Here is a 26,329-nt window from a genome sequence, read left to right on the forward strand (position 1 = left end):
GTTATCTACTGTGTATCCTGTGCTTAAATGGCTGCCCCCATTACTGCACAGCAGCTTGTTTATATAAACTATAGTAGTACTTATCTGTTATCTACTGTGTATCCTGTGCTTGAATGGCTGCCCCCATGGCTACACAGCAGCTTGTTTATATAAACCATAGTAGTAGAACTTATCTGTTATCTACTGTGTATCCTGTGCTTGAATGGCTGCCCCATGGCTATACAGCAGCTTATTTATATAAACTATAGCAGTACTTATCAGTTATTTACTGTGTATCCTGTGCTTGAAATTGCTGCCCCCATGGCTACACAGCAGCTTATTTATATAAACTATAGTAGTAGTACTCATCAGTTATCTACTGTGTATCCTGTGCTTGAATGGCTGCCCCCATGGCTGCACAGCAGCTTGTTTATATAAATGATAGTAGTACTTATCTGTTATCTACTGTGTATCCTGTGCTTGAATGGCTGCACAGCAGCTTGTTTATATAAATGATAGTAGTACTTATCTGTTATCTACTGTGTATCCTGTGCTTGAATGGCTGCCCCATGGCTACACAGCAGCTTGTTTATATAAACTATAGTAGTACTTATCTGTTATCTACTGTGTATCCTGTGCTTGAATGGCTGCCCCCATGGCTACACAGCAGCTTGTTTATATAAACTATAATAGAGTTTCTGAAGCAAACACACCAGTTGTACAAGTGCAGTAAAACAGTACATGATATTTTCATTACTTTAAAACACTTTCATTTTTTGGTGTTACCGTCTCCTAAAAGCTCCAACCTTTGAACAGTTCATTATCAGTCACTTATCAGTGGGCTGGTAAAGGTCCCCAAAGACACAAAGATTTTTCTTTGCTGAACGACCGATTTTAGTGAAATCCGAACAATCCCTCAAATTATGGTGAAGTTAGTGGGAATCGAACGATCATACATCTGTCAGAAAATTGATCGGCCAGGTTGAAAATATTTTATCGGTCACAGTGCAATCTATCTATGTTTGCAGGGCCCAGCAGGCAGCTACCCTTCATTTTTCCTGGCAATATTGCCTGAAATGGTCTTTTTAGTCTTTTAAAGATCTTTACATCTATGGCCAGCTTTAGTAGCTTTATCATCTCTTCAAAAACAGGTGCTATAGTAAAACAGGTTTCATTATCTTGTTTAGAGTCAGAAAAGAACATAAACCAAAAATATTTCTTAAAGGGGAACTAAAAATGTAATATAAGCTTCAGCATACGTTAGTAGTTTTCTAAATACAATCAATTAAATATTATTTATCATTTCTGAAATAATCAAGTTTATCTTCACTATTCCTCTCTGAGCATCTGTTTCTCTTCATTCAGCAATTGGGGGTCTTATTTTAGTATAATGAAGCTTATATTAAATTTTCATTTTCGCGATAGTTCCCCTTTAAGAAATATTTTTGGTTTATGTTCTTTTCTGACTCTAAACTAAACCCGGGGCCAATGCTCCTTTCAGGAGAAAACTAACTTTTGGCACCCCAAATTTACAGTAACTCAGCCGTTCCTTCTCCTTTAAAGGGATCCTGTCATCGGAAAACATGTTTTTTTTCAAAACGCATCAGTTAATAGTGCTGTTCCAGCAGAATTCTGCACTGAAATCCATTTCTCAAAAGAGCAAACAGATTTTTTATATTGAATTTTGAAATCTGACATGTGGCTAGACATTTTGTCAATTTCCCAGCTGCCCCTGGTCATGTGACTTGTGCCTACACTTTAGAAGAGAAATGCTTTCTGGCAGGCTGCTGTTTTTCCTTCTCAATGTAACTGAGTGTCTCAGTGAGACATGGGTTTTTACTATTGAGTGTTGTTCTTAGAATCTACCAGGCAGCTGTTATCTTGTGTTAGGGAGCTGTTATCTGGTTACCTTCCCATTGTTCTGTTTGGCTGCTGGGGGGAAAAGGGAGGGGGGTGATATCACTCCAATTTGCAGTACAGCAGTTAAGAGTGACTGAAGTTTATCACAGCACAAGTCACATGACTTGGGGCAGCTGGGAAATTTTGAAAAAAAATTTTTTTCCCATGACAGTATCCCTTTAACCTATGTTTTTCTGTTTGATAATTCCACTAGGCACACTGGATATATTCCCGGTCTCTTTTCATTTAGTGACCCAAAGCAGTGACCCTTCTGTGGATACCCGGGGGGGAGGGGAATAAGTTCAGGACTGGACAGAATTACAAAACCTATTTAATTTACAAAATTGTATATAGTCCTTCAGATAAGCACAGCATGCTGCCATACAAAGAGTTTACAGCAACCTTGCTGCATATATGCCGATGATGAGGAGGCAGCAACATTTACATGGACCCTACATTTTGCACTGTGGCACTGAGACCACCCATACATAGTTCTAGAAGACAGGAGCATCGCACGGATAATTTAACAGCTTCTTCATCCATTCTGGATCTGCACAAGAGAAGGGAATCAGTCAGCCTGTTAGATGGGGAATCATTATGAAGACAGTTGCCCTTTAAGATATGGGATTTTATAATGACAATGAAGAGAATCTGATCTGGTGTTACCTTCTGGTGTCTGGCAATACTATTGTGCAGAAAGCACCGCCAATACAGAAGGTGACAGGCCTGGCATTTAAGGAAACATCTATAAAATAAAAATGAATATTAAGGGCATGACGCATCTCACTTGCTGATTAGTTGTTGTGAGTTTCTGCCTAGTTGCAAATTTGCCCAGCTAAGAAAAGAGAGACAACAAACCCATGAGTGTAGGTGATGGCATCTATTCCTAAGGCAGCCCTCCTCCTGCCAGATACTTTGGGCTAAAATCTGGTGGCAGAGATAAGGGGATGGGGGGAACCTAATTTTACAGCGATCATGCATGCACAGGACACATGGGCTGGCTGCACCTGTGCCAACCACAGGAGTGGACTGATGTCCAGTGCCTAGGGCAACATCAGACTAAAATACAGCCCTGTTGTAGGTAGATTGAGGGGTGGACTCATAGGGATGCAGTACCTCCGCACATGTACAACAGGGTTCAACTACTGGCCCAAATTATATTCAGAGGCAGTACCTACCTACCCGAGTATATAGTTCTACGGCTTTGATTAGGGTAACGGTCTGTTGTACCTCACTGCACACAGTATAGTCTCCTCACCTGGGCCATACATGTCCGTTAGGGCAGAGGGCCTGCTTTGGAGTCAGTAAAGGGTAACACTTCTTTACACAAGATGCAGTGCTCTGGGAACGGCCTGTTCATCTCATGGTGTCCAATGATCACCTGCAAAGCCACAGGATTGAATTTAGTTTCTACAGAGGTGTCAGGGTCCCTAATATTGTAAATTGAAAGATATAATAAAGAAAGAACCTTGTTTATGACTGTATACGATTTTTTTCTTGTAGGTTTTTTCCGTTCCTTGAACCCACTTAGATTTGTGAGTTTTTTTTAACACGTTACCAATTTCCAATACTTCCAACTTGTTATCCTTTAGATTTATAGTTGGTTACTGATTAACAGTCGCTTCTATTAGAATAAACCATTAGCCTTTTACCTCCAAAACTCACAAATCTAAGTGGAAGGAAAATCCCTACAAGAAAAAAATCTTATACAATCACAAACAAGGCTCTTTCTTTCTTCTGTCTTGTTTCAGAACTCCTTGGGTGTTCTACATAAACCCCAGTATTCTTTAACACATTATTGAAGGTTAAAACATGTTGTTCAGCATCATTAGGGTTGTGTTCATAAAAGGACAGTCTGCCCCCTTGTTCCACATGAGTGCAATAAACAGGATTCTTAGGAGCAGTATACCCCCTCATTCAGCACAGATGCAATTAATAGGACTTATTGTGATCCTTAGGATCAGTATATCCACCCCATTCAACACAAATGCAATGAATAGGGCTTGTGCTGATCCTTAAAGGAGCAGCATACCCCTTGTTCAGCAAGAATGCAATTAATAGGGCTTGTGAACATACTTTAGGTCTATTGATAAATCACAAGACAAATCTAAGGTTTTCATTATTTCTTGAGTTAAACAGGAAACTGCAGCTACTCCATATGTTTGCTACTTGACAGGTAGATATTTGGGGGAATAAAAGGAGTAATTAGGCACCTGGACTGATCAGTCATCAGAGTCTGTAGAAGTCACAAGTGCCACTCCACAGACCCAATATTTTCCTAGATCTCAAGTAAGCCATTTTCTGCTGTTCCACTTTCAGCCTCTAGGTTGCCTCTGGTAATGTCAGCAGGGCTGTTCTCACCAGTTTCCCTAAGCAAGAACAGGTTGGAACCGCCGAGTTACAAGGAGCCGCCTTCAATCTTCTTATCCAGTTGCAGAAACGGAGGGATCGCTTCTTTTAGGATCTTCCACCTCACCAGGTCTGTTAGAGGTTTTGGCTGGAACATTCTAAAAGCTGTGCCGCGGCCTCTTCAAAACTCGAGGGCAACAAAATGAACCAGATACTTCTTTGTTGCCTGATAAATCCTATTGTTAATGCCTTCAGTGGTAATGCAAGCCAAGTAGGCACCACAAGGGCTGACGGTAAAAGCATGAGACTTAACAGGGCCAAACACGTCCGACAACTTTATCAACTGGTGCTCAAACTTTAAAAAGAGAGGTCTGTAAAAATTTAAATGAGCTGCTGGACTTTTCCCATCGACGGAGCAAGTATAAATAGTGCCGTTCTGTTTATCCACTGACATGGATATGGTTAGTAAAGAGTGAAGTCCTGATACGTGGGAATTGGAACGTTCAATCCCAGCTTTGTATATAAGCATCAAACACCAAAAAAATATCACCACCGTGCAGCAACAACAAGGCTGCAACTGCACTTCTGGTACAGCTGATAAAGTGCTATGCATTTGACGCTGTGTACAGGCAGCTGGTCGGCTTCCTGCCACAGGATTGCAGGTTGTTGGAGTGAAATAACCCTTGACTGCCTTTAGGTTAACAGGGAGTATTTTGATGGGGCCCAAATGGCTCCTTACGATGAGGCCACTCATTTTATGATTGCTGTGCTCATATTTCCACCATGCCAAAACACTGAGGGAAGTTATTCCAGATACAATGGTGTTGCAAGAAGCAATGGATTCCTTGCCAGGAAGGGAAACTAGAGATGCCACAATGCAACTACTCCATTCTTGAAGAGTACAGTCAGCAGTACCGTGCTCTGATCTTTGCACTCATTATTCTCCAAAATCTGGGCTCTGCAAGCTATGCTATTGCTTGAACTCAGAAAAGTCATCTAAGCTTATGTGGGGGGTCCAGTCCCTGCTTACTCTGACATTTGTTTCACAGATGCTGTCTGTACAATTCAGTTAAATCGGCAAGCTGTCTCCAGTGCAGACTGTTAACGTTGGCATAGACGACTGGTTTATTGTTGCTTCGGCCTCGCAAACATTTCATTCAGTCTTCAACTTCCTTTTCGGTGCCGACCTGCAATGAGAAGAATAGAAATAGTGAAATGTTCATATATTTATTGGCATCTCATATTTTTATTGACATGTGTCTGGCCCCAATGATCTGCTTGTTTGGTCCATCTGAGAATCAAAGCTGTTTGAGCAAGCAGGACAGCCAACCTTCCAGCTTACAGTCCTGACACCATAATTAGACCATGTATGCCCCCCCCCCCCCAATTTAAGTCTAATGGCTGAATCCAAATTTGGAAAACTAGGCAGGCAAACAACCGGGGCAACCCTTTAAAAAACAGCGCTGTCCAGGTCAAAACCAGACAGGTGGGAACCCTACATAGTATCCATCAACACCTTATAGTGTAACCTACACATCCAACTTAATTTCACTAAGAATATGCAGGGGCGCTGCCATGAGGAGAGTTGATAAACTCGTCTCATGCGGCAGCAGCCCACAGGTTATCAGGGGTGGCAAAAAGTGGCTTCTGGTAACTTAAAATGTAAAAAATCTGATTTTTAAATCAGAATTTCAGCTTTTCCAGGGCGCAGCCATTGAGATCACAGAACAGTTCCAGGAGGCAGAGGCTGCGGAAGTGCACACAGAATGTTTTTGGGTGCAGGAGCTTCACCGTCGGCTCCCGTTTGGTCACGGTCATCTTAAAGCTGGAACTGGGCTCCTAGTCCTCCGAGGCAGTTGCCTTCTCTCAGGGTGCGCGTCACGTGCCGCGACTGAGGGAACGTAGGACTTTGTTGCTGCTGCTGCTTGGCAACCGGGCTGTCCCTGGCGCGCCTGCCAGTAAACTTGAATGTACGTTGTATATGTGGTCCCGTTTTGTCATTGGCGTTTACATTACTATTATCACGACGCTCTACAACAGTGAGATTATTTATGTGTAAAGTATACGAACACTTTTTTTGATAGACTAAAATGATTCCAGTGAGGCGCTATATAGACAGCCTTCAGTTGGGTCCTTCATAGTGGCTCACTTGTGCTTAGCGCTTCTGACTGACTGAGAAGCAGCAGCAGTAACAGTAGAGAGGTTGCTGCTTTTGAGGGGTCCCTTTTTACGTCAGTCATTGGGGATAAAAATCTGATTCTTTATATCATTCAGTCTCCTGCCCCCAATCCCTTACAGAGAGGTAAAAACAAATCCAACAAGCCCCACAAACACATAGGGAAGTGGGTGAGTACGGTAGCGGCTAGTTCCTATCCTAAGAAAGGACCTGACGTCACGGTCATGTGATCCTACAATGTGACCGATCCACTCTGGCTTACCTATTCGTGAGTGGAGTTACATTTCCCATATTTAGAGTTAGAACTTACTAGTGAGAGTTGCCATGTTATTTGCTCTGTCTGTAGAGATCATAGTTACATAGTTACATAATCTGGTTGAAAAAAGACAAAGCCCATCAAGTTCAATACCTCCAAATGAAAACCCAGCATCCTTACACACACCCCTCCATACTTTAACATTAATTTTATATACCCATATCTATACTAACTATAGAGCTTAGTATCACAATAGCCTTTCATATTATGTCTGTCCAAAACATCATCCAAACTGAATCAGCCATCACAACATCACCCGGCAGTGCATTCCACAACCTCACTGTCCTGACTGTGAAGAACCCCCTACCTTGCTTCAAATTAAAGTTCTTTTCTTTTAGTCTAAAGGGGTGGCCTCTGGTAGGGTGATCCACTTTATGGGTAAAAAGGTCCCCTGCTATTTGTCTATAATGTCCTCTAATGTACTTGTAAAATGTAATCATGTCCCCTCGCAAGTGCCTTTTTTTTCCCTGAGAAAATAACCGCAACCTTGACAGTCTACCCTCATAATTTAAGTTTTCCATCCCTCTAACCAATTTAGTTGCGCGTCTTTGCACTATCTCCAGCTCATTTATATCCCTCTTAAGAACTGGAGTCCAAAACTGCACTGCATACTCCAGATTAGGCCTTACCAGGGACCTTTAAAGAGGCATAATTATGTTTTCATCCCTTGAGTTAATGCCCTTTTTTATGCAAGACATGACTTTATTTGCTTTAGTAGCCACAGAATGACACTGCCCAGAATTAGACAACTTGTTATCTACAAAAAACCCTAGATCCTTCTCATTTATAGAAACTCCCAACACACTGCCATTTAGTGTATAACTTGCATTTATATTATTTTGCATAACCTTGCAATTATTAACATTGAACCTCATTTTCCACTTTGCTGCCCAGTTTCACAACTTAAACAAATCACTCTGCAAAGCCATCCAGAACCATCCCAGAATCTAGGTCCCTGCTTACCTTCTCATAAAAAAGAAATTAAGTTAGTCTGGCAATATGTATTACACATAAAACCATGCTGGCACACACTCATAGTAATATGATTTGATATAAAGTCTATCCTTTATTAACCCTTCGAAAAGCTTTCCTACCACTGATGTCAGACTAACTGGCCTATAACTTAACATGTTCTAGTCTCTATTGAATTTCCTCATGTGTGAACCATGCATCATTAGTTGTATTAATAAAATTGGGACTTTTAAGAAGGAAACCTTCATTAACTGGCTCCTCATTTGTGTAGACAGACAAAAAAGTTCAGAATCTGTGCATTTATTTTGTTTTCATCAACCAGCTGACCACCCTCTGATACTAAAGGTCCCACCCCTTCCTGCTTAATTTCTTTACTATTAACATATTTAAAAAATAATTTTGGATTATTTTTAAAAAATATCATTTTCCATATCAATTTTAGCTTGCCTTATAGCTTCTCTGCATGATTTATTGGCCTCCTTGTACCTTATAAATGATTTGGCTGTCCCAGCTAACTTGAAAGCCTTAAAAGCATGTCTTTTCTTACCCACCTCAACACCAACACTTCTATTGAACCAAAAAGCTTTTGCTTTGCAATGACGATCAATGTAACAGCTCCCCTAGTGGTAATAAATACATATTGTTTTGCTTATTGTGCATATGGGAAGAAATTGTCACTTTCATTATTACTGGGGATTAAACACAAACTGCTGGAAACCTTAATGTCTTCTTGTTTCTTACATTTCTCTAGGGCTCACAGTGGATCTACAGGAAGGAGGAAAGGATCTGTAAGATCACTGATTTGGAGAGCATGAGGAAGGACATCATTGGCGAAATAAAATGGACAAGCTATGATTATTGTATAGCTAGAGACAGCCTGGAATTAACGAGGTGGTGGAAAATCAGATTTATGGCTGAGGTCCTGTAGGACAAGATGAAGGCCAAAGCCCAACTGAAATCCCTCTACAAACAACTAGAGGAGATAAACTGGGCAATTTTCAGGAAGTACATGGAAACATATCAAGGTACAGTATCTAATGAATATATTTGTTCAATTATTACTATTTTGTAATAGGGTTGATGTATTGAAAGTCATTGCAATGCTGTGATTTTGTGAAAAACAACCACAAAAAGAACATATAAATCCTGCGCAGCTGAAACCTATTGAGATGCCATAGAAATTAATAGGAAGTGTATCTTCATCATTTTGGGAAGGAATTGGGATTGGGATTAAATGGCTTGAAAATGCAGAGAAACCTGCGATTTGCAATTTGTCCCATAATCATAGAGGGCATTGGTACATTCGCATTTAGCAATGTTAATTTGCATAACTGCCATATTTCTGATTAAAATCCCCCAAAATGTTATAGAATTTCTACAGAGATATCACTTGCTAAGGTAAAACCCTTGGGTACAAGTTTAACGTAATTTTGTTTGGTTTTGCAGAGAGCCCACCAGCCACCAGCACCCTCGCAGTTTACACGGTACCAATTATCGATGCACCTCTGTGTAGGTGATCTTCATGATACAGAGGTGAGTGAGCCATTCTCAATTCCACCAGCGGTGTCTCCACTCCAATACACCATGATTCCACCAGTGGTGCTCCCCCCTTACACCTAAAATATGGTTTCATAGACAAGAGCACCCTTAAGCCACTTAGTAGACCCTGCATTCCTTTTCAGTCCATCCCTCAAACTGCAGAAGCCTGGTCTGCAGGCTGCCTGGGGTCCAATGGAATGACGAGGAATGCAGGGTTCACTTTGTAGCTTAATGGTGCTCATGTATATGCAGCCATATTCCCTTCTATTTTAGTTCCCTCCACCGCAATTCCAACCACAGTGTCCCTTATTTCCCCAATTATTTCTACCGTAATTCCACCAGCGGTGCCACACTTACACCTAAAATATAGGTGAATACACCCTTAAGCCACTTAGTAGACCCTGCATTCCTTTCCATTCCATCCCTCAAGACTGCTGAAGCTGGGTTCTGCAGGCTGCCTGGGGTCCAATGGAATGGAGAGGAATGCAGTGTTCACTTTTTAGCTTAAAGTTGCTCGTGTGTATGCTGCCATTTTACCTTCTATTTCCATTCCATCCATCGCAATTCCAACCACAGTGTCCCTTCTTTCCCCCTAAATATGGTTCCATAGACAGGAGCACCTTTAAGCCACTCGGTAGACCCTGCATTCCTGTCCAATCCATCCCTCAGACTGCAGAAGCCGGGTCTACAGGCTGCCTGGGGTCCAATAGAATGGAATGTAGTGTTCACCTTGTATCTTAAAGGCGCTCATGTGTATGCTGCCATATTCCCTTCTGTTTCTCTAACCCTGCTTCCCTTGATTTAATTTGGCGCATTGATCCTGGGAGCAAATCCGATCGCCGTTAAGGGGTCTGGAAGGAATTTTTCCCTCTAGTAAGCAGATTGTCCCAAGCTTGCCAGAGGTTTTTTGCCTTCCTCTGGATCTAATTATTATCAATAAAACTGTGACTTACACAGATTTAACATGAAGTTGCTTTGTGTGTGTTTTTATTCTGAGTATTGGTCACATTTGGGAGGAGTAACATATAGATGGGTTGGGTGGGGTGAGAATGGAACAAATAAGAAACATGAAAAAGTTAAAGAAGAATGAAAGTGAAATCTACTCATCTACAATCAATGGAAACCAAGTGAGCTTCAAAGCAGGAAGTAGTTTTCTGTTCTGTTAAACATGCAGTCACTCCAGTCTTTATACATTACATTTTTGGCTAACTAACCATATAAACATGTTTTTTTGCACAGCCTATCTATTTACCCAGTTTTTATTTTTATACTGAACAATTCCTTTAAGCTCAGCATAGCAGAGGAATTCAAGCTGCCATTACCTTTCTGCTATGGAGCACTTTGGAAGTCAGATTCAAGCTCAAGATTTAAAAAAGAAAAAAATAGAGTAAACCTGACCTAGTACTATAGCTATATGAGGATGAATTAAGTGTTAAAAAATGTTGGTGTTACTGTTCCTTTAAAGATAAATTCTGTCATCCCAGTGTCTTTACTATAGAGACTTGACAGGGTTGGTAAACACTTGTAGGCTGCAGCTACATTTATATGCAAAATGTATTTCAATAAGTGGGGAGAAGTTATTGTGGAAAGGGTTACTACACAGGACAGGATATGGTTAAAACTTAGCTGCACAAGGGAGATGAAGGCAAATTATAGACTAAGAAAACTGAAGGGAAAGGATAAAGTGAATGTATGTGTGCACTTTGTGGAGAACGTGAGATAACATGATATATTTTCCCTCCTATAAGTGTAATGGAACACCAAAGGTTTTGTTGAGCAAAATGATTGTCAATTAATTCTTATGGGAACAGCTTGCAAGTGCTAGCTAATGCAATAATGTATTACAGGCACAAGCAATTTCTACAGAAATGAATTGAGCATGGGAGCTGTAGTATGAAGGGATGTTAAAGAGGGTTTACTCCGAGTCCATGAAAACTATTCTCACGAAAGAAGGATACTACCTCCAGGTGATGGTCCTCCAAGCTCTGAAATACCTGGAATGCAGAAACGGAGTTTCAGTAAACATATTCAATACATGTTATTATATTTTAAGACTAGAAATTAGTCTCTGACCCTCTCCCCACTCAAGACATAATCCTTCATGCACATGATTGACACGTTTCCCAGAAAGCACCAGCGGCCCTGTACAAGTGGAGAATGTGGAGCTCAGGTGGCACCAATGAAAAGGCTGGTCAAGATAAGACATATGGAGCTTCACAAGAAACATGGGCCTTTACTGCATTAGGGCTGCTGTGTATCTGAACTGGTAACATCACCCCTAGCACGAGAAACATTATTTCTATTCCAACACTTTTTTTATCTATAATACATCATTTAAAACCTGCTTACCAGGTGCAAGCTTTAAAATGTATCAGTACTGAGATTAACTGGCCACTGCACAGATTACACTTCAAATTCAGATTGTAAAATCCTGCATAGTTCACTCCTCTAATCCCCCTGCACTGTTCACACCTGTAACCCCTCTATTGTTCACACCCCTAAAGCCCTTTACTGTTCACACCTCAGACTAAAAGTGCCCACACTGTTCACACCTAATGCAAACTGCTGGAGGGGCACCAGCATTGTGTCACTGTATGTAGCACAGTATGAACTGCATGGGCTGGATTTATAATGCAGGTGCCCCTGGGCCTACTGCCACTCATCACCCCCATCCCTTCCCCTTCCTTTGTGTGCATGCAGAAATTTTCAGCATCGGATCTGGAGTACTGGTGATTGGTGCACATGGCATTTTAAAAACTATTGTATCTCCAGCAAATTCCCAGTGGTTGGGCGGCATGCCGCCCTAGGCCCAGGCCTTTCTGGCCTTTCCACAAATCCGGTCCTGTGAACTGCGCATCCTGATAGGTTTCCCTGTCTCCAGCTGTAGTCTGCCTTCCCTATGCTCCCTTTATGTGCCATACTCTGCCTGCCCTACGCCTCCTGTGTGTGCAATTCTCTGCTTTCCCTATTCTCCCTGTGTGTGCCATACACTGCATGCCCTATGCTCCCTGTATGTGCCATACTCTGCCTGCCCTATGCTCCTTGTGTGTGCCATACTTTGCCTTCCATATGATCCCTGTGTGTGTGCCATACTCTGCCTGCTCTATGCCTCCTGTGTGTGCCATACTCTGCCTGCCCTATGCGTGTCGCAGCTGTGTGTCATACTCTTCTTGTAATGTTCCCACCATAAACAGGTATGGAACCTGATACCCAGAATGCTCGGGACCTGGGATTTTCCAGATAATGGATCTTTCTGTAATTTGGATCTTCATACCTTAAGTCTACTAGAAAATAATATAAAAATTAAATAGCCAGACTAATGGCTTCCACTGATCACCTATGGGCAGGTAAGGTACAGGGTAAACAGGCCATACCTACTTGCAAATTCAGGGATAGCAATATAAGTGAACCAGTACCATAGATGTCTGCTCATTTAGAGTAGCGTTTATGGAAACAACATAAAAACACCAGATCATAGGCAGGATGTTATGTTACCCCCAAAGGGCTGCCTCTGGACCCTATAGTTGGTGTCTTGGAGAACTTAAAGAAATGTGAATTACAGTATTCATCCATTGGCAGCTCTGAACAAACCTTGACAGACTTAGAATTTCAAGGATTTTGTATGGACCAATAAACTTAGGTCATACTGGGCAGAGGGAACCTGGAATTGGATATTTTTAGTAGACTGCTAAACCCTGGTACATAGGAGCAGTCCTATGATGTATGTCATTGGCTCTGTTAGAGAAGGTCCTTAGACAGGATGGGAATTAGCTTGTTCACATATGAGATGACTAGTTTCTATCCCTTTACTGGACCTAGTGTCAGGTAATTGCCTAATACAGATGGTCCTTGTACTGTTAGAGAAGGTCCATAGATAGGATAGGAATTCGCTTGTTCATATATGAACTGACTAGTTTCTATCCCTTTACTGGACCTGTCAGGTATTTGCCTAATACAAATGGTCCCTGTACTGTTATAGAAGGTCCATAGACAGGATGGGAATTCGCTTGTATGAACTGACTAGTTTCTATCCCTTTACTGGACCTCATATGAAATAGCAGTAAAACAGTCTAACACAGGTGATGGATTTCACACATCTTATATATGAATAACTAAGTACTATCTCTAAAAATGGCAGAAATATGTCCTTTAATGAGTTGCAAGTAGTTTTCTATCTATTTAACATACCATAAGGTTAATATATTGTGAGGGTCTTTATAAGGATGAGAAATAGCTAGCTCTATTAGAACAGACTAGAGTCTATCCTTATTTGGGACCTTACTTTGAAGGTCCTTGTACTGGATGGCATTTAGCTTTGACATTATAGACTGGACTAATTCCTATACTTTCCTGGTACCTCACCACTAGAGGCATTAGGTCCTTTCTAGGGATAGAAACTAGCTCACTGCCATATGAAACATCTATTTCCTATCCACTAGAGGGACGGTCCTTTCCAGGGATAGGAACTAGTCGCTACCGGGTGAGTACCTCACATTTCTGTTATTACTTCATGTGTGGGAAAACTTGAGGGGCCAGATGGTCAGCTCTGTGGCACAGGTAAATGACATAATTTGGAAGGAAGCAAAGAGCCTCATACAAAGAAAATGAGGCCAAGTGTCAGGCACATGTCTCTCAAAAAATGTCATTTAAAGCTACAAGAGTAGCACCAGGTAGAGTCCTGTGCTGGTCCATTTTTTGGAAACCGTACCGTACCCGTACCCGCAACCTGCAATCCGCAATCCGGACCCACAACCCGCATTCTTACCCGCTTGGACCCGTGACCCACAAGTACCTTATCCGCAACCCGGACCCGTGACTCGCAAAGAATCAGGAAGTGTTGGCATTGTAAACTGGAAATGACATCATTGGAAGTAGGCGTGATCAGAAAAAAAGGAGTAAAACAGGAAGTGCTGTCATTGTAAACCGGAAGTGACATCATCGGAAGTAGGCTCAAAAATCGCTATTGAGAAGACCCGCGGCTAGGGTTGCCACCTGGCCGGTATTTTACCGGCCTGGTCTGTAAAAATGATGGCTGATCCCAATATTATTAATAGGGAAAATATATAGAAAGGCCGGTATTTTTTTCCAGAAAAGGTGGCAACCCTACCGGCGGCCCGATCCGCAAACCTGCATAACCGCAGACCCGCGTCTATACCCGCACCCGGAACTTCTACCAGCAACCCGCAGGGTACCGCAGGTTTTTGCGGGTAACCCACGGGTACCCGACCCACTGTAGGACTCTAGCGCCAGGTCTTGCGCCTCCCCCTGAGGATGGCACTGACACCTAACAGCCCTGGGTGCTTGCCGCTCATTCCCTTTTACTTTGAATAGTTCAGAAACTGAGAGCATTTTGTTTGCCACAAATCCGGGCCTGCCCAGACCACACTGAGCATGGTCTTGCAAAGATGTTTAACAAAGTTACAAGATGATGACCCCATGTGCCCAACTTTGAAAACATAAATCATTTGTTTAATTAGACTACTTTTGCAGTAAGTTTATGTTTAGTATACAAAATACAGCATTTCTAGCATTATTCTATTTTAGACTTTAGTTCCCCTTTAAAGGGGTGGTACACCTTTGAGATAACTTTTAGTATGTTATAGAATGTCCAGTTCCTATGCCTTCTTCTTCTGACCCTGTCAACCTTTCAAATGGGGGTCACTGAACCCATCTAAGAAACAAATGCTCTGTAAGGCTACTAATTTATTGTTATTGCTACTTTTTATACGATACAAGGGCAGTGGACACCGCAGGAATCTCTGCTCCCAATCAATGTTCTGGAGTTATGAGCCATTGTCCGGGCCCTTCAAGGTTGTTCCAACCTTCTACAATCATTGCCCATCCAAGTACAGTCAGACAATGCAACAGTGGTATAAAACTAGAACGGTCCAGAACAGTTCTTATTGCACCAGACTGGCCGAACAGACCATGGTACACTGACCTATTGAATATGTCGATATCCAGACCATGGAGACTGCCACTATGGCTGAACCTTCTCACGCAAGGACCGGCCAGACACCCCAACATGGCCATGCTTTGTTTAATGGTGTGGCACTTGAAAAACAACAGTGGGCCCAGCGCGGATTTTCAGCACAGACCATAGACATTCTATTTCAAGCACGCAGGCCTTTCATGACTAAGGCCTACCATAAAGTATGGTACACATTTGTTAAGTGGTGTTCGCAACAACAACTACAGTGGGAAACTACCAGACTATCACAGACTTTCTCTCAGAGGGTTTTCAGAAAGGACTTGCACTTAGCACCCTAAAAACGCAGGTGTCAGCTCTATCAGTTCTATTTCACTGTAGGTGGGCAGAAAACATAGACATTTGTTGCTTTTTACAGGGAGTCTTGAAGGCCAAACCTCCTTTCAAAGACCCAACACCAACATGGGACCTGGCGCTAGTACTCTGGTACTCCAGACAATTCCGGGGGTTTCTTCCAAAGGTGGTTTCTGGGTTCCACATCAACCAGGAGATAATACTACCATCCTTTTGTCCTCAAAAAGCAAACGACAAAGAGAGGCAGTTACATAAACTGGACGTACTAAACCTGGGTTACTATGCAGTATATATTTGTACATGTGGCAGTTTGCATTAGGAATTTATTACACACACTCTCTTTTACATCAGATACACCTTTCCCTGCCATACTTCTTTGATTTATGCAGACACACACATTGTACACATTGCGGTATATTTTGCTTATATGTTGTCCCTGTGCAAACAATAAGTTAAGGGGTAAGCAGCAGATTTTGTGGTTTGGTCTGACTACTAGCAAGTATCAGGTTCTATCCTGCTCACCACCTGAGAGCTTTTGTTTGGCCTAATCCTGCCCTGACCAGCTGTTAGCCACAACAAAAGCAGCCTTGCTAGCAGCCTGTCTGAGAGTGCTGGGATTGGGGGCAATTAGTTGCTGATGTCCACCCATTAGGATCATAAGTGGGAATAAACAGCAGCTCCCAGATGGTGGCACTCTGTCTCACATTTGTAACAAAGTGATAGTATCCCACTCCCTATTACTCCTGCCACCACACACCCACAGGGCCTGTAAGGGACACGGCTGGTTCTGCACTTTGTCCCAAACAAGGAACGTAACTGGATCCCCTTAATCTTCCCAGCAGGACACGTGCAGCAGTTTGGCAGAGAGAAGGTGGAGGAGGGAAATTATATTATAAATATAACCATTTATTAGCCTCACCTAACCCCACATATACAGTACCTGCAAATGTTAAAGTTGTTTGATCGCGAGTCTGGGAGTTGCTGTTCATTGGTTGGCTTCTTGGGTATCCTTGCTGCTGTGCCCATTTGGTGTAAGCTGCTTCTGGATTCCTTATGATTGTAGCAGAACTAAACACGTGGCATTCTGTGACTTAGGTGGTGTTAACACTGTAAATGCTGGAAAGTTTTCTTTTGTGGATTAAAGAGGAAGTTCGCTTTAAAGTTAGTTTTGATATGATGTAGCCAGTGGTATTCTTTGACAATGTACTGTAGCTCCTAGTGATGCTTGGGCTGGCCTGAAGATCACAGGTAAGGTGGGTTCAGGAGATAATTCATAATCATCATAAACACAGGGTTTTATAATTGCTCTAGTATCCCTTTAAAAAAGTCATAATAATCTCCTTTAAATGTTGCAAAATTAGATGAAATGTTGGCAGCATTTGGTGTTGAATATGTTGTTTGCTTGTTTGTTTTTCTTGGCCCACAGGAAAGGACAGAGGTTTTTCAACAGTTCACTCATTGCCAGGCTGGCATACTTCTGTGTACGGTAAGTGTGCACATCCCACTGATACTTCTGCTGTCAATCTAACTTTATTTCTACAGTATATATGTGTTTATATGACATGGCTAAATGGCTGATATGTCCAAAATGCACCCATTATTTCAGTGTCATGCTTTCAACTAAATGATGAGCTATGAAAGCCTTGTGCAGTGATGGCTAATGTAATAGAAGGTGCTGTATAGGTGGCCAGGGCTGGATTTACATAGTGTGTGCCCCTAGGCCCACTGCCGTTCGTCACCCCTGTCCCCCTTTATTTGTGCAAATTTTCATCCTCAATGGGGATTGGCGCATGGGATATTTAAAAAATGATTGTATCTCCAGCGCATCCCCAGTGTTTTTGAACCAATGTGGGTGTGGTTGGGCAGCATGCCGCCCCCCTTAAATCTTGCTGGCCTGGGCCTAGGTGGCCTTTCCACAAATCCGGGCCTGTAGGTGGCCATACACTAAATGATCAAGGTAGCCAAACAATTGGAACTTTTCTTGATATGTCCACCATAAGATAGGCAATATCAGGCTGATCCAGTCGTTTGACCCATTGATCACATCGACAGCACATCACACATTAACAAGCCAATGCCAGATGCAGTTCGTGTGTGCAGCCATCTCTTCATATATTCATGCAAATTTGGACCCAAACACGTACTTATTGCCTGAATGCCACGTCTTCTAATGCACAAGGCAACTATGGCACCTAGGATAGCTGAAAAAGTGCATGTGGTCACGAAGATATGGCTGCACATGTTGGGGCCCAAAGCATAAGCCTGTTGTTGGTATTGTTTCCACCTCCTGCAGAGCAGGGTGAGTCAACCCTCAGTCACATTGACTTTCAAAGCCAGTGATGGAGAATTTCAGTAAGGTTTCTGATAGCAGCAGTGAATTTCTGCAATTTAAGTGGGCACCCATTTCCTGTTCCGTGTATGCCCTTCATCTCCCCTCCACTGGCAGGAGATGGGCAAGTTTAATATCTCTTGCTGGCGGCTCTGGCACGATTCCGCCACGGCCAGTTTGTGCCCGCAATCTGACGGCAGAGAACCTGCTGAACGCTACAGAAGGCTGCACAATTACCTCTCTAATAGTGGCAGCTGTTAATCAGGGAAAGTGTGAATCTTGGAGCTTCCTACCAACCTGTAAATTACAGCTATCTGGAGTAATTAGAGGCGAGAACAGCTTAGCCGACCGCAGACCGGAGGCGGAGCCTTTCTTAACTCTTCAGCCTCCAGAGAAAGATAAAACTTTGGCAAAGTCATCACCTGCCCAAGCAGTAGGTGCTGTGTAAGGGGCACTACTGAAATCGACTCTAAGGCAGCAATTGGCCTTTTACAGTGCAAGGGTCGATTAGTCCATTTGCTGGTGTTAAATATACAGACACAGGCAGATGCCAGAGGATGTGTGAGATGACTTTCCCCTTAAAGTTACACCAAACAACCTGCATTCAGTATCACTTTAGGATCTGCTTCGTGCCAGCCCAATTTCCTAAACCCTAGAACACACAGATGGGAGCCAGCTTGCTGACGAGCCCACCTGTCAGTCGGATTACAATGACTCATTTATTTACCCCAGAAGCTCACCAAGAATGGGATCTAGCAGAGCAAGAGGAAAGGAGAGGGGGAGGCTTCAGTTTCTCCATGCCAGATAGTTGAATGCAAGTGTCCCCACCTTTCTCGGCCTGCCAAAAGTCATTATTTTCTGAGAGCAGAGACCTATCCGTGGGTATGTATCCCCTGTTGTCACGGCAACAGATTGGGCTGCGTAATCAAGGCAGGCTGAGCCCAATGCAGGAGGCCAGGACTCTTGGCTGGTAGCACCAGAAAGTGGCAACTCGAGTTAGTGTGGCTGAGTAAACAGCAAAACATTTTCTAAATGACCTTTTTGCTTTTCCCCTATCCCTCCTCCTCCTCCTCCTGGCACCCTCTAGAATGATGAGCTCTGTCAGGGACAGGCAAGGTGGCTGTCAAAATTACTTCTGCAGCCGCTGATCATATCACTGAGTTCATAACGCGATCTTTCCGGTCTGCTTAAAGCCCCATTTGTTTTTCTGGTTTAACCTTTGCAGCTCAAGGTCGGTTGGAGCTGTCTGGTAAAAATGCCCTTCATATAAGGTTTGTGCCAGGGATACTCTATGCCACATGGCTACTTTCAGCTCTGTTTCAAAAATGTCCTTGCAATTTTAAAAAGATCCTTCTTCTGCTCACACTTCAATGGGCACAAACATTACATATTCAATGACTTTAAGACAGTGTTGATATCACTTGCAGTACCACTTTTTTACCTGCTGCTGGCAGCAGATTACTTCCAAAGGCAGCAAAGGGAACACTGCCACTATGTGTCAGCTACAGATTTATAGAATGGAAATAAGATTTTTGGCATTTTATATACTGAATTTACTGTACAAGCCCAGAGGTTCGGCATCCGTAAATTAGAAATAATCCAGTCCTTCAATGATGCTCCCCAATTTGTATCTTGTTAGGAGTGTCTGTGGCACTGCACATGCTCAGTGTGCTCTAGGCTGCTGTTTAGGGCTTCTGGGAAATCAACAAAACATTAAAACGAAACTGTCATATCTATCAAAGAAGCTGGTGTTAAAGGGCTGGTATCCAGTTCATTTTAATGGGGAATGTGCTGTTTTCTATGCCATCATGCAAAGGTGCCATTAGTAATCATGGGGCAACCTACTATTTGCAAGGTTCTTTGAGTGGCTGATGTTGCCAACTATAATACTATGGGGCCCCCATCTACATCATATCTGATCTACCCAGTCTCTGCCCCATTCTGTTTCAACACACCTTGAATCACCCTATCCCAACTATTATTGGCTAAACCCCACCCCAATACTGTCTTCCACACATGACTTTTAAGTCTTTCCGTGCTCTGGTTATAATGAGGCCCCTAACTAAACTTTGGATTGTCCTGCCCTCATAATGGCCCTGTTTATCTGAATTAAGTGACAGCTGCTCAGATCATGTGCTGTGAATCAGCAGAAAAGAATACGGGGAGCTACTGGGGCATCTTCAGAGGTGCTGAACTGTTCTTCTCAGGGTAGGGCCACATGGGGAGATTAGTCGCCCGCGATTTTTAAAACCGAGTTCTGGCAACAAGCCAATCGTTTTGTCTTTGCATGCAGTTACATGCAAATCACCAGCTATTATGCACACAGCATGATTTGAGATCGCCTGTAGCTCCAAAACTAGACCATTTTTTGGAGCAAATTGTCAGAAATAGCATGTTCATAGAGAAGTACTGAAATCTCCTACAAGCACACACACACAGAGATTAGTAGCCGCGATAGTATGTAAATTCTTGCACTGGCGTAATTACGTGGAGACAATACGCCGAGGGAATGAACGCCGAGATGACTTCCGGTTCTTGCGTGGGAGGAAAACGCAGTGAGAAGAACTATGGGATATAAATTGATTGGAATCAAAAGTCGCGCAAAATCTTTCCTGCACAAAGACGATTGCCTTGTGGCGGCGACTTCCTTTTTAAAAATCGCAGAGGACTAATCTCCCCGTAGGCCCCTACCCTTAAGGGCTGTACGGGCCTTGGGCTGGTGTAGAAGCCCAAAACATATCATTAGGCAAGTTAAATCTGAGTCACTGAGCTGGCTTTTTGATTGTATTTTTTTTGTTCGGTTTATGTTCAAGATTTAGCAGCAAGAGGGCTGGACCTTCCTCAGGTAACATGGATAGTGCAGGTAAGATCCACCCCCAAATCATTCTCTTTTCACAAAGCTGTACAGATCCTATCTGATCGCTATTGTAAGCACCAATCCTGCCCTGCTTTATGGCTGTGATTCTAGCTATCTGTATAGCAGAGCATTCTGTCCAGTGGCTGCACAGGTCCTATCTGATCCCCATTGGAAGCAGCAGTCCCGTCCTGCTTTATGGCTGAGATTCTAGCTACCTGTATTGCAGAGCACTCTGTCTGAGTGGCTGCACAGATCCTGTCTGATCCCGATCGGAAGCAGCAGTCCCATCCTGCTTTATGGCTGCTGAAGATTCTAGCTATCTGTACAACAGAGCATTCTGTCCCAGTGGCTGCACAGATCCTATCTGGTCCCTATGGAAGCAGCAGTCATGCCCTGCTTTATGGCTGACATTCTAGATATTTGTATAACAGAGCATTCTGTCACATTGGCTGCACTGACCCTACATGAGCCGCATTGCAAGCAGCAATCCTGCCCTGCTTTATGGCTGAGATTCTAGCTATCTCTATAAGACAAAGAAAAAGTGAAGTTGCTTAAACAATTTCTTTCTGCATATAGTAACATTTTATTGAATGTTGAACTTTACCTTTAAAGAGGGCAAATGGGTCTCTGAACACAGTGAATTGTGTATGAATTGGACTTGGTAGTGCAAAGCTGTGTGCATGTTGCATTGTGTGTGCATATAGACAGCTGGGTGGTATATTAGCCCAGTTTGGGCCCTAATCAAGAACAAGGATACAGAGCTAGCCTTCCTGGTGTCACTTCTCTATTCGGGCTCCTCGTTGGAATGGCTCAGAATAGATACAGGCAGGCTAACGAGAAAACAGGGAGCGGGGTAAAAGCGACGGACAGACCGAATCCTGCAAGATGTGCCCCATTATCTCCATATCCAGCAGGTGTTTTGTCTTTACATGTCACATAGCAGTGCTCCCCTGACAGTCGCATCTGAGCAGCGCTCCCCTCTCTAATGCTAAGGAGCTGATGGATTTCTCATGGCTGCCTGGAAAGGCCAGAATAGATTTTAGATAAGGGACTTATCATCAGGGTAATTAGGGGTTTCTAGAATCCTTCTGTCACTCACTGTGTGCTTGTCTCTCTGTCATTGCTCCTCTCTTTTGGGGTTTTGTGTTCCCGGAGCTGAGCTATCTAGGAAATAGTTAATGCAGGGGGATGATTGAATTTGGTCAGATTTGTAAACTATACTGACATACTGGTGTCTTAACACCTCCAATCAAGCTGCCCTATGTATGGGGGTACTTCTTCTGGTCTATTAACCCATAGCAACCAAGGAGAATGGTAACAAAACTTGTGATTGGTTGCTATGGGTTACTTTCATGTGCCCAGATCCCTTCTCTGTATATTTGTATTTATACATATGGGAGGAAGGTGCCATATTTATTCCCTTAAACTGGCCATAGACGCAAAGATCAGATTGTACGAATCGAAGATTCGTACGATATTCGTATTGTGTGTGAAGAGTCCTGACATTTTCCGTCCGGTGGAGATCGGTCGCTTGGTCGATCGGACAGGTTAGAAAATTTTGGCTACGGGTTATATCTCTTCATGTATTGCCGATCGTACGATTTTCAGAGGGAGACTGTCAGTAGCTTTAACTATCGTACGATTGCTGTCAGGGGCAGAACATCGGCTGATCTGTTCTTACAACTTTATATTTGATCTGACTGGTAAGACTTTGATCTTTATGGTTAGTGGCAGGTTGGGAGATGGGAAAGTCAGATCGTATGTTGATTTGTACGATCGGATCTTTGCGTCTGTGGCCAGCTTTAGACAGTACATTATGAGGATATAGCTTATTTTTTGCCCAGAACATTACTTCTCTGTATATTTGTATTTATACATATGGTAGGAGGAAGGTGCCATATTGTTTCCCTTAGACCAGTGATCCCCAACCAGTAGCTCGTGAGCAACATGTTGCTCCCCAAACCCTTGGGTGTTGCTCTCAGTGGCCTCAAAGCAGGTGCTTATTTTTGAATTCCAGGCTTGGAGGCAAGATTTGGTTGTATAAAAACCAGGTGTAATGGTAAACAGAGACTCCTGTAGGCTGCTAGTCCACATATGGGCTACCAATAGCCAATCACAGTGCTTATTTGGCTCCATCCAGGAACATTTTTTATGCTTGTGTTGCTCCCCAACTCTTTTTACATCCGAATGTTGCTCACGGGTGAAAAAGGTTGGGGATCCCTGCCTTAGACAGTACAGTAAGCGGGTATAGCTTATTGTGTGCCCAGAACATTCCTTCTCTGTATATTTGTATTTATACATATGGGAGGAGGGAGGTGCCATATTGTTTCCCTTAGACAGTACAGTATGAGGGTATAGCTTATTGTGTGCCCAGAACATTCCTTCTCTGTATATTTGTATTTATACATATGGGAGGAGGAAGCTGCCTTATTGTTTCCCATATTGTTACATTTTTCCTCCCAGTACAGCTCCCCAGTCTCTGCTGCAGAATACATCCGCTGAGTGGGTCGCACAGCAAGGCTTGGTGCTTAGGGAAGTAGCCTGCTCATTCTCATACCATCTGAAGCTGCATACCTACTGACCCTGGCAGAGCATAAGATCAGGTAAGAAAGGAAGCTTTTTTTTTGTAAGAGTAAAAAGTAAAGCTGGCAAGAGTTGTAGTTCAGCAAAATTTGGTATTCATAAAGTTGCCAACATTCATTGGCTGTTGGAGGATTCTGGGAATTGCAGCTAAGCAGCATCTAGAGTGCTTCTAACAAACCAGTCTACATTGTACTGAGCTGTCTACGTTCTCCTGTTTCTGCAAATACCAACCCCTTCTCTCGTTTCTGTGCAGTGTCTCAGATATGAAGATGGAAGTTATTTTATCTAACCTTCTCATGGAAAATTCCCTGAAAATCAAACATGCAGGATGTGAGGTGAGACTCTGTCACTTTAAAATACTGTAAATAGCTACTGAGGCAGAAACACACTTTTTATAGCACTATATTTCTTCACATTTCACAATATTGTGCATAAAGATTATAAATCAGTGTATTGGTATTTCTATATATTGTCTGTCTGTACGGCTAAGAGCTGTTCCTGCAGAATTGTGCTTAGTACAGGGGAATACCTATGTTCCAATAGTTTTATGGGATCTCTCTGTACAGGCTAAGAGTAAACTTAGGGGGCTGTTCCTGCTGAATTGTGCTCAGTACAGGGGAATACCTATGCTGCCATAGTTTTATGGGATCTCTCTGTACAGGCTATGAGCAAACTTAGTGGGCTGTTCCCATAGAATCATGCTTAGTACAGGGAAATACTTATGGTGGCATAGGTTGCGCAATGACTCTTAACTCAGAGACAAGTTCAGGAAGTTTTTCAGCCCCAAGAACCTTTTATATCTGCATATTTATAATCATAAGTGTAGGGATCCCGTGGCTTCTGGTGTCCTTATCATCATGGAAAAAAAGTTGAATGCAATAATTACCCCTTTGGCACATTACAGACATTATCTCTCCGTCTCATCAGTCTCTGCCCCAGTGGAGCTTAAGATCCCTATAACACACACACACACACACTAGGGGCCTTTTTCAGGAGCTAATCAACCTACCTGTTTTATTTTTTTGGGGTGTGGGTGGACCCAGAGGAAAACAATGAAGACACGGGCTGGAATTGGTTGGACCTAGGACCACAATGCTGCAGGGTTCAATTACTTTATAATAGGGATGCACAGAATCCAGGATTTGGCCTTTTTCGAATACTTGTGGCTGGCGAAAAATATGTAAATTATGGGCAGGAAGGGAAATCACGTGACTTACCACAAAACAAAGAAGTAGAAATATTTTTACCACTTTTTTGTTTCCCACCCCTAATTTGCATATGCAAATTAGGATTTGGTTTGGTATTTGCCCGAATCTTTCATGAATATCCAATCCACTATTTTATATTCAAATAGTGGATATAATATATGTAGCTATATGGCAGTTTGCGTATAAGGTGCCCTTGATGGTGGCAGCAAGCTTTTGGCTTGCCAGTGCCTATAACAGGCAGTGAGGATGGAGCAGGTGGCAGAGAGGGACAGACGGAAGAGCTGGGATGGATGTTACCTAAGGAGAGCTGCACGATGAAGAAGGCAGAAGCCTCCCCTAGCTTATTCCCCCCTCCCTTTGTAATATATTGCCATATTATCACTAATCCCCTGGCAGTTGTGACATTGAGACAAGTCATCTGTCACTTAAGATTGAGCGCTCTTTAATTTTCTCCCGGAACTCACAGCAGGGTCTACTTCAATTTGAGATCTTTATTGGAATTGTGAAGCCTCCCTTGCCTTTCGGCAGATCTTAGATCTATTCTGAGGCCTGTTACACAGAGAGTATACAGTAACCAGGAGAAGGATTCAGCCTCTGTTTATTTAACGCTTTGCAGGGATTTCTTTGTACTTAACCAAGCCTGGACGCCCATGCTTTCCAATATTACTTTAACAACTCCTCGCTCTCTCACGCCCGCTTCCTCCCCACTCTGCCCGCTTCTCATTAAATTGAGGGAGTTAAGGGGAGCCGGGGGTTGAAAGGAGACAAGAGACGGAGAGAGTGTCGGTGTGTGTATGGGAGGGGTGGGTGGCTTGAGGATTCCGAATAATAGGGTTCCCCCCCCATTTTTTTTCATTATTAAAGTGCTTTTGTTTTAATAAGAGTGGATTGAGTCCACCTGGGGAATGTGTAACCGCAGTAATTTTGCATTCATATTAAAAATAAAAATAAGAAAGTTACAGAGCGCATTGGAAAGAAGGGCTTAAAGATACAGAGCCTCATCTACAAACAAGCAGGCACAGGGCACATACTGCATAAGCGGGCACTTTCAAACCCCTCTCTGGAAGCTAGACCCCACTATTGTAGCACCTAGGGAACCCCATACCTGGCATCAAGCACCCTTGCAGTCTCCACCAACTCATTAGTGAACCAATGGCGGCTGTGTGTGTGTGTCAGAGTGTCCCGCCATGCCTACAGTATATTGATGTGCTAAAATTATAAGAGGGCACAAGATGCGCCTATATCACTACCAGCAGACCCACTGATGCTTATACTTATATGCAACCTCGACAGGTCTGAAATGTCGGATTTTCAGATTCAGACTTTTCCATCCTCTGTGTTTAATAAATTCTGAAAAATTCGTGATTTTTCAAAAGTCCGATTTTATAAAAAACAAAATCACAAATTTTTCACAATTTTTGCATTCGGGGTTTAGTAAATAACACCCTTGGTGTCTCATCTTGGATACAAGTTCATCTATATCTGGGGTGGGCTCTGAGCTGAGTCCACCTTCTGTTTAGCTGCCATTTTTCAGGGAAAGGGGTAACGCTAGCTCCACAGGTAAACTGCTGATACACAAGCGGAACAGTTACTCGTGTGCCTTTGATTGACGTCACACTAGCAGTGCATTGTGAGACTTACAGTTCTAATAGAGTGGAGACAATATACCAGCGGGCCAGATCTAATGATAATTAGAAATTATCATGCCGGCCAAAGATAATCCCTTCGTGGGCCGGTCCTGGCCCGCGGGCCATGAGTTTGACACATGTGTTCTAAGGACATTATACAATCATGGGCAGTGATCTTCAGATGGGACAGACCTCCCAGTGGCTTCAATGG

General features: G+C 42.9%; 1 pseudogene; it reads right to left on the reverse strand.

Annotated features, from left to right (window-relative positions):
• Positions 1 to 4,213: 4,213 nt before the first annotated feature.
• On the reverse strand, positions 4,214 to 5,407 carry LOC108700644 (annotated as a pseudogene).
• Positions 5,408 to 26,329: the final 20,922 nt, after the last annotated feature.

The sequence above is a fragment of the Xenopus laevis genome, chromosome 8S (genome assembly GCF_017654675.1).
Source record: "Xenopus laevis strain J_2021 chromosome 8S, Xenopus_laevis_v10.1, whole genome shotgun sequence".
Taxonomy (NCBI): domain Eukaryota; kingdom Metazoa; phylum Chordata; class Amphibia; order Anura; family Pipidae; genus Xenopus; species Xenopus laevis.